Source organism: Zophobas morio, unplaced genomic scaffold (genome assembly GCF_036711695.1).
Source record: "Zophobas morio isolate AGI-343-1 ecotype UQ-CSIRO unplaced genomic scaffold, CSIRO_AGI_Zmor_V1 ptg000489l, whole genome shotgun sequence".
Lineage (NCBI taxonomy): Eukaryota > Metazoa > Arthropoda > Insecta > Coleoptera > Tenebrionidae > Zophobas > Zophobas morio.
The window spans coordinates 89566-99851 of record NW_026972592.1 but is presented as its reverse complement, the minus strand read 5'-3'; the positions used below and the strand labels follow the sequence as shown (position 1 = coordinate 99851).

The 10286-nt window shown below is 15.4% G+C and overlaps 1 long non-coding RNA gene across 1 annotated transcript; it reads right to left on the bottom strand.

The window, feature by feature from the left end:
* Positions 1-1985: 1985 nt before the first annotated feature.
* Positions 1986-9421, bottom strand: LOC135121106 (uncharacterized). Its single transcript, XR_010278854.1, has 7 exons — positions 9322-9421; positions 9197-9246; positions 9079-9139; positions 6867-6959; positions 3367-3437; positions 2130-2188; positions 1986-2060 (listed from the first exon to the last, which is right to left on the bottom strand). It is a non-coding gene; the product is annotated as an uncharacterized LOC135121106 (long non-coding RNA).
* Positions 9422-10286: the final 865 nt, after the last annotated feature.

The window sequence follows — 10286 nt, the reverse complement described above, 5'->3', positions numbered from 1 at the left end:
CATTTATTATTATTATCATTGTTATTGTTATTATTATAAAAGAATTACTGTCAAAGAATAGTTTATTGCTACTAATTTCCTACGTAATCAGGTACACTACTAAGTTATATCCTCATGAAGTAAAATAACCTTTGAACTCTTTTTGTTCTTCAAATGCTTTATTTCCTGTTGCCCACATGTTTTTTATGTAGGGGCCGTTTATTTAACGCACTCATAGTTTTTTTAACAGGAAATATATTTTTATAAATTTAAATTTTTTTTTCAATTATTATTTAAAATTTACTTAGTAATAAAAATAGAATAATAAAATTTTTGTATGAATTTATATAAAGTGGACTGTTCAGGTTATGAGTTTATAAATAAAAGTTTACTTTAAAATAAAAATAAAATAATATTTCTATTAAAATAATGTAAAAAATATTACATAAAAATATATCAACTATAACTTTTAATAAAATTATTTTCCATAAATCTAATAACTTATTATTATTAATTTGATAGCGTAGCGGAAAAATAATTAGACATTCGAAAAAATTTTCTATTACAATAATTTGATTAAAAATAATTTTATAATTAAAAAAGTAAAGAAAAATAGTAAATTTAATTGAAAATAATAAGTAAATTTTATTTAATAAAGTGAAAAATTCAAGTAATAATTAAATTTAATATAAAGTTCTATTTATTGTTAAGGAATTATTAAAATTTTTTAACCAATTTACAAAATTTTTTAACAAGTTTTTTATTATAAATAATTTTAATAATAAATTATTATATTTATACGATTATAAGTATTTTTATAAATAATATAATTACTACATAAATTATTATTACAACTACTTTTCTAATTAATTATCTTAATTTTTTAATTAAATAAAAAAAATTTCAATTTTAAGAAAAGCAAAAATAAATTAATTTACAAACTAAAATATTTTCAATAATGAAATTGTTTAGTGAAAAAGATAAACCAAAGTTCAGCCAACTGTTACAAAATTATAAATAATTTTGATATTATATAATTTATATTTTAATTATAGTTATTTTAATTTTAATAATTATTTTTTATATATTATTCATCAAACAAAAAAATTTTGATTTCTTTTAAGAAAAATAATTAAAATTAAGTAACAAATTAAAGACATTTCAACAATAAGAATTTTTTAGAAAATGAAAAATTTAGCCAAGTTACAAACTTTTTTTTATTTCAAGTTTAAGAATAAACTTTTATATATATTTTTTACTTTAATAAATATTTATATAACTTTTATTAAAACTTTTCTATAGATTTAATTATTATTTTATTATTCATTACCTTTATGTTTTTTAAATAAATTTTGAACTTGGTGAAAGATTATGCCGACTTTTATTAAGGCTTTAGATAAATATATACAATTATCTCTAGGTTGTATACTATGTAATAGCTAAAGATCCAGTTGATAAACAACATGCTATTTTGTATTTTAACGTAGAAAGATTCTAGTAAGGTTATAACTCTAAAGAGCTGCACCCAAGCTACTAGAAAAATAAGAGAACTAAAATAATTTTGTCAATGAATGCTATTATACAAGTAAGGGCTTTAACTAGAGCTATAGGTTTACGAGCCTGGTTGTTAAATTTTTTAAACAAGCATTACATGACTAGTTTTTGCTTGATTGCTTGTTCTTAAATGTGGATGTTAAATTTAATTTTTCTTAAAATTATAACGATTTTAAGTAAAATAACTTTTAATTTCTTTGAAAAAATAAACTAAATTTATTACAAATATTAACTTTTTACTAAAAAATATATATAAACAAAACTTTCAGCAAATTTACTAAATGATTTTATAGAAGAATTATATAAAGAGGTATTGTACATTTATAAATTATATAATTATTAAAAAACTAAATTTATTATTTTATAAAGTAGAAGAACAAAAAACTGAATTTTAAAAATTTTCAAAATTTATTTTTATTATAATTATAATTAATATAGAGTATTATTATTATGGATAAAGCTAGCGAAGATATGCGTATTGCGCAAAAGATGTTGTAGTATGATAAGGGACTGTGCGGATGCTAAAGCTGAAGTAAAATTTAAAATATTAATACAAATTAAATAAAATTATATTGATTTTATTAAAAAAAAATTACTCGAGCGATCCGAAGACTTTTACTTGGCGAACGTGCGTGTCTTTCCCGTTCTGGTGGTTCTTTAATATTGAAATTTGCAAAACATTAGAATAAAAAGGAGTTCTATAAAAAAAAATAAAATAGTTCAAATAAAATTTAGAATAAAAAGAATTAAAAAAAGTAAATTACATTATTGGGTTATAATATAAAAATAATTATATAATAAATATATAAAAGATGACTTGAAAAATTAATTTTATTAAATCTTTCTTTAAATTTTTTTTTATTAACTGCTTTTTTTGAATACTTATATATTTATATTAATTTTTTAATTTTATTTCTTTTTGAAAATTTTAATTTCTTTTGAATGAAATTTTAATTACGTTTTTATTATATTTTCTATTAAAATTTTAAATTATAAATCATTTAATTTTATTTTTTTAAAAAACTTTAATTTCCTTTGAATAATAACTCCAATTACTTTTTATTATTTTTTATTAAAATTTAAAAATCCGTACTTTGAAAATTTTTTTAAACGTAAATTTTTTTAAATTATAAATATTATTAATATTTTTTATGAATATATTAAATTTTTAATTGTACATTAATTTTTAAATACAATAAAAAAAATTCAAGAACTTTAAGAAATAATTTAAATTTGAAAAGAAAATAATAATTTTAAAATAGTAACTAAAAAACTTAAGAATTACATACAATAAAAATTATAATTAATAATAATTTAAATAGTATTGAAAACTTTTCAGGATTATTACAATAAATGATATAACTATAAACTTGTTAAAATTATCGCTAAATACAAATAATAATATATTATATAATTGTTAATTATTCAAATTATCGGGAAATATGTAATAATAATAAGAATAACTAATAAATTAAAAATTTCTTCTAAAAACTTTACAGAATATCGCTAAATGTAAAAGTAATATAAAAATAATTTACAAAAACTATAAAAAATTATTGCTAAATTAAAAATAATTATTATTAATTTAAATAAAATAGTTAAAAACTTTTGAAATTTATGGCTAATTTTTGAAAACCTTTCAAAATGTTTGGTATTAAAAATAAAACAATAAAATAGAATAAGAATAATATTAATTAAAAAGAATATAAAAAATTGCTAAATTTTCATACAAAAAAATTATTAATAAATTTTTATATAAACTTTTAAAAATTTTCAAAACTGTTTTTATATATTTAGTAAAAATAATAAATTATAAAAAGAAAATTCATAAACTTTTCAGAATTTTCGCTAAACTTCGCTACTATCCAACCTTTCGGCTCGACGACTTCAAAGACGATTTGCTCCTAAAATTTATTCAATAAAAAAAATTTTAAATAAAAAAGAAATTCAATAAGAAAATATAAAAATATTATAAAAATATTCAAAAGAAAAATTAATTAATAATAATTTAATAAATATATATAAAGAGATCAAAAAATATTTAATATAATTTTGTTAAAGTGCAAATTAATTATAAAAATAAATTTCAATATCAAAAAAGAATTTAATAAGAAGAAATAATCAAATGAAAATTCTCTAACAATAAAAGTAATTCTTCTAATAAAATTGAATTGTTTAATAAATAAAAGTTAATTTTACATTACAAATTTATAATTAACAATTTCGTTGAAGCGCAAATTTAATATAATATTCAAAATAATATTTAATATTATTTTTAAAAAATTTAAAAGTTAAAAAGAAATTAAATTATAGAAAAAAATAAAATTAAATCGTTTTATTAATTATAAGTAATTTTATAATTAATAACTTCGTTGAAATGCAAACTTAATATAATTATTTTTTTTTCTAAATAAATAAAAAGTTTAAATGTATTTACATTTAGAAAAAAAGATGTTTTATTTATTTATAATATAAAAACTGAAATATATATAAATTTGAATCGTTTAACAAACAGAAATCAATATTTTATAACAACTTTATAATAAATAATTTCGTTCAGATGCAAATATAATAAAAAACTTATATTCGAAGTATAATAAAAAGTTAAAATGAAATTTAATTTATAAAAAAATATTTTTTTTTATAATTAATAATTTCGTTGGAAAGCAAATTTAATAAAAATTTTATTTTCTTAAAAAAAATAAAAAGTTAAAGTGAAATTTAATAATAAAAAATTAAATTTGGATCATTTTTTAAAATATAATAATTAAATAAATTATTTATAATAATTTCGTTAAAAACAAATTTAATAAAAGATTTTTTTTAAAAATAATTAAAAAGTTGAAATAAAGCTAAATAATGATAAACAAATTTATATTAAAAAAGTGAATTTAAAAGAGTACTTGTTAAAAGTAATAATTCGTTATAAGGCAAATTTAATTTAATTATTTTTTTCTAAAAAAATTAAAGTTGAAATAAAATTTATTTTAAGCAAAATAGGTCTTTTTATTTAATTATTATAATAATAAAAAATTGAGATCGTTTTATATATTATAAGTAGTTTTATAAATTTTTTTAAAAAACAATAATTTCAGATATATAATAATTAAATAACATTTCTTTTTTTTTTAAAAAAATTAAAAGTGAAATAAAATTTATTAAAAGCAAAATATAAACTTTCTATTACACAAAAAAAAAATTCGTTAAATAAATAATATATATAAAGAAGGACGACAATCAAAGTAAATAAAAAAAAGTTATTAATTTAAAATACTATTTTATAATAAAAAATTTATTACTAATTAAAAATTTCGTAATAAATTTTTTAATAGTAATTTTTTTTATAAATTGCTAATTTTTTTATATAAAATTTATATTTCTATAAATTTATTTTTTGTTATATGTAAAATTTATTTTTATATTTCAGATTATATTTTATTTTTAGAATTAATAAAGATTTTAAACAATAAAATTTTAAAAACTTCTAAAAATTTTTATAAATAAAATGATATTTTTATAATAAAATATGAACTCCCAAACTTGACTATTCATTAAAAAATCTGATGTTTGGAAATTTTCAAACAAACTTTATTTACAAAAAATAAATTTGCAAGTTGATTTCATTTAAGAATTAATAAAAACTTTTCAATTTTATATGATTTTTTAATTTATCTTATTCATTGATTAGTTATTAAACAAAACTGATCTTTTTTAAAAAATTTTGGTAGTTTTTTTAAACTGCTATTTTTTTATACAACATTTACATTATTTCTATAAATTTATTTTTTATAATACAATAAAAAAACATTTCTTATATGAAATTTATTAAATTATTTTAGTTATAAATAATTCAAATTATAATTATTAAAAGATTACCATAATAAGTAAAATGATTTTAATAATAAACAGAATATAGAATTCTAACAATTAATAATTTTGTGAAAACTTAAATAATTAAAAGTTTTCTAATGTCATAAATTTTACTAAAAAAATTTTATTTAAAAAAAATTTTTAAGTTGGTTTCACCTTTAACATTAATAAAAAAAAACTTTTTTTTTATACTTTTTGATCGCTACCTGATTTCTTTATAAAAACTATATACTAATCATCTTTATAAATTTATAAAATTCATTAGAAAATTTTAATTAAAAAATTTTAATACTAAACAATATATAAAATAATAAAAAGAAAAACTATTTTAATTCAAATATGATTGACTATTAAAAATTGGGATGCAAAAAAAATTTATTATAAAAAAAAGTAAATTTAAAATTTTTTAAAAAGCATTAATAAACTGTCATTAAAAAAATTACTAGAAGTAGTTATAAAAATTATATTAAAAGTTAATTCAAATTTTTATAATTAGTATATAAATAGATTAAAATTAATTAAAATATACAGCAAAATAATAATTTACTATAAAAAGGCAAATAATTACATATTAGAAGAAATAATTTAAAAAAATTTTTTAAAAAGTATTAGCAAATGGTAATTAAAGGATTTACTAAAAATAGTTGGCGAATAACAAAAAATGGATTTAAAAATTATATAAAAAATATTATAAAAAATATTTTAAATTTTTATAAAAACAGGAATTGCTAGAAATTAAATTAAAATAATAAAATTATTATAATATATATATAAAAAAGTTTATGTTATTTATGAGAGCAAGTTTGTAAGTACCAGTTTATTATATTTCTGTATATTTATCTTTGTCCCCTTTTGTCTATTGCTACCATTAATATATTTATTTTTATTATTATTATAAACAAAATTGTTTATCAATATTATTTTAATATTTTTTACTTTTTATTTATAATTATTATATTATATCGTTTTGTATAACTTTTTACATATCTATATTCCTTTAAGTTTACAAGTACTATTTCCAATTATATAATTGTCCTTAAATAGTAATTAAAATTATTAATTATACATAAATACTATAATTTCTTAAAAAAAATTTAGTTGAATAATAAATATAATTATGAAATTAATTTCTAAAAAATAAATTAAATTAATTTCTAAATTAAAAAAATAAAATAATTAATATTAAAAATAATAAAATTTATAATTATGATAAATTTACATTCAACTTGTGAAAAGAGGAATAAAAATATTAATTATATATGAAAATTATAATTAATTTAGAAAAATATTTTTAACTGGATATAAAAAGTAATTAAAACTATTAAATCTATACAAATTATAATTATATATATATAAAAAATTGTCGTTAAAAAATAACTAAAATAAAATTAATTTTTTAAAAAAAATGAAATTAAAATTTTAAATTAAAAAAAATTAAAATTTCATAAAAATAATAAATTTACAGTTAATTCGTGAAAAGAAGCGCCAGAACTAACTAAAAGCACGTTTGGAGTGTAGCTTTCATCTTGAATATAATCAACGTATAAACAAATTTCCTATAATAATAAAATTTAAAGAATGCATTATAAAAGTTAACGTACGTAATCAGTATAAAATAAAAAAATTTAAAAAAAATAAAGAACTAAAAGTAAATATTTCTTGAATTATTTCTATTAAAGATGTAATAAAAATGTCATCGTACAAATAAATTACCTAAATTTATAAAAATATTAATTTTTCTAAAAAATTATAAACGCAAAGTAATATTTTTCAATTGTTGTTAAAGAAGTAATAAAAAAGTCAACGCAAAAATTTATTTCGGAAATTTACTAAATTAAAGAAAAAATTTAAAAAACCGAATACTAAAAGTATATATTTCTTTTGAATTTCTGTTTAAGATGTAATAAAAAAACAGTTTTACAAACAAATTTCCTTAATTTATAAAAATATACTACAAAATTTGGAGTAAATTTAAATTAACTTTATTCATATTAAAAAATCTTTAAAAATTTCGAACTAATTACTTAAATTCTCTGAAGTAAATATAATTTTTTAAAAAAGTTATAAATTTGTTTTAAAGCCTTTTAAATTTTTTTATTTAAAGTTTAGTAAATTAAATTAATTAAATTTAAAATTTTATTATAATAATAAATTAATTCATAAATTTTTAAAAAAAAATTAATTTCTAAATTCACAATTAAATATTTATAAAAAAACTACTATAAGAACTGGAAACTATCAGAATTAAAATTAAAATTTATAGAAATTAAAATAGACTACAAATTTATATAAAAAATACATTTAACTAATTTTATTATAAAAGAAATTTAAATTTTTTTAAGGATTAAAATTTAATATAAACTATTAAAAATTGAAAATTTATTGAAAATATTATTATAATTAATAAAATTAAAATATAAAATAACAATTAAAACTTAATTTAATATAAAAGCAAATAAATTTTTGTTCAAGAATTAAAAGTTAGTATAAAAAATTATAATGACTATAAAGTTATTAGAAAATTAAATAAATTGTATGTAAGTTAAAATAGAAAATAATAAAATTTTTATAACAAAATTTTTTAAAATATTTTTAGAATTTTTTTTAAGCAAAATTCGTAAAAAAAAACATTTTATAAATATAAAAAGTTAGAAAGAAAAAATAAAAGTTTCACTTAATTACTAAAAATCCAAAAATTATTTTATCGAAAACACAATTAATTTTATAAACATTAAAAAAAATTTTAAATCGCGTTTTAAATTAAATTAAGTAAAATTAAAAATAAAATATAAATATATAGAAAATAATAAATATCTATTAAAAACTTAATAAAAAATACAAAAGATTCTAAATTTCAATTAACAATAAAAATTTTTAATAATTTAATTTTATAATAAAAAATATAAAAATTAAAAAAGATTTTACAATAATTTTTTTAAAAGTTAAAATTTTACTCAATTAAATTATAATTAATTAACTTAAAAAATAATTAAAAAATTGTAAACGTGAAGCGCTACATTTTAATTTTATATATTTTAATCATTTCTTCAAAAAATAATTTAAATATTTGATAAACGAGCGAAGAACTTTAAAATTTATACTTAAATATAATATTTGATATATAAAGGTTAAAAAAAAAACTCAATTAGGTGAAGTTCACTAAAAAATTAATGCAATGTTAAAAATGCTAATTACATACAATAAAAATTAAATTAAATTAAAATTAATCTTAAAATTCATATATAAAAATAAATAGAACATTAAAAATTTTAAAAAGTCACACATATTTACACTGCAAGTGTACCAGAAAAAAAATAAAAACTTTTAATAAATAAAAACTTTTAAAATTGATAATAAAATGAAGAAATAGGTTAAAAAAAATTCACACAAAAATTATATTGTGAACCATAACAAAATATTAAAATTTAAAAATTTAATCTCGAAACTAAACCATCACAGACAGTCCGTAAATCAATTATAATTTCACCTTTGGAATTACTTTTTTTGGTAATAATAGTATTAAAAGTATAAAATAAAGGTTAAAAATATTTATAAAAAATAAAAACATTGAATTAATTCTAAAAAAAGGTTTAAAATTTATAAACTTTAAATAATTTTTAAAGAAAGCAGAAATATAAACAGTAAAAAAATTAAAATTGAATAAAAAATTTTAACTGTTACTAAAAATTCTCTCACGAATTGAATATTAATTGAATGCGGTTGAGGCCCATCAGATCTTTTTTTTTTTAAAAAAAAATAATAAAAAGTCTATAAATCTCAAAGAAAAAAATACTGCCAATAAGTATGGAGATTATTATCTCGAAGCTGTTCCACTCCGAACCCCTTTTACATGTAATAATTTATAATTTAATATTTAAAAAAAAAGAAAATCGTTTAATAGAATTGAAAAAAAATTACCTGTTTAAAAGATGATAACGACCAGAATGCAGCATTTCCCAGCTCCTTTAGGCCATCACTTTTTAGTTCATCAACTAATACAAGATGAAAAGAGTTTACTTCCAAAAGTTAATGCTTGTTATACGATAACCTATTAAGGGCGCACTAGAAGTGCCTATTTTAATCAAAATTTGAATATATTTTTAAATTTATATATAAAATATACCAAGTATGAAGTTTAGATTATTAATTCCGCTTTATTTTATTAAAATTAAACACTTACTAACTAAAGTAGAAAGATGTGGGAATCCGCTTTCAGGCATGTATATTTTTTTATACTATAAAACTTTGTAACTACGAAGTAAAAACTTTTTATTAAACGCAAAAATTTTATTTAATGCTGTGAAACGTAGATGTACGCGCAAGGTGAGGGGTCGCAAAAAGTTATAAGGGCAAAACTTTATGGTCATCTTTACTTTTATGGTGTTCTTTTTATAATTTTAAAAGTGAAAATGATACATTTAGAGTTTAACCACGAAGAAAGTAGCTTTTGCGAAATATTTATATATATTTTTTTTATTAAATTATTTAAAGTTGTATCCAAAAAGGGTCTTTATAGCATCGTTTTCAATATAAATTAGTGACAAACAGGTTTCACGTTGTAAAAAAATCTTCCTAAACTAAACATTACTTTGTAAAATATATTCTTGACCTACTCACTTTCGAAAATTTTTAATATTAAAATTTTGTAAAGATTTTATATGATAAGATTATTTATTAGCGTTAAAAGGGCCCATCTTCATCGGAGAGATTGTTATAGATATTTATTATATATAGAAGAATCGTATAAATATTGATATATATATATATTATATATTTATTATTAATGACTATAAATTAAAAAAGTTGCGTTCAGTATCGAGAAAAAAAATAAAGTGATATTATATAATATATTAAGACTATAGATTTACATTGTAATAATTTAC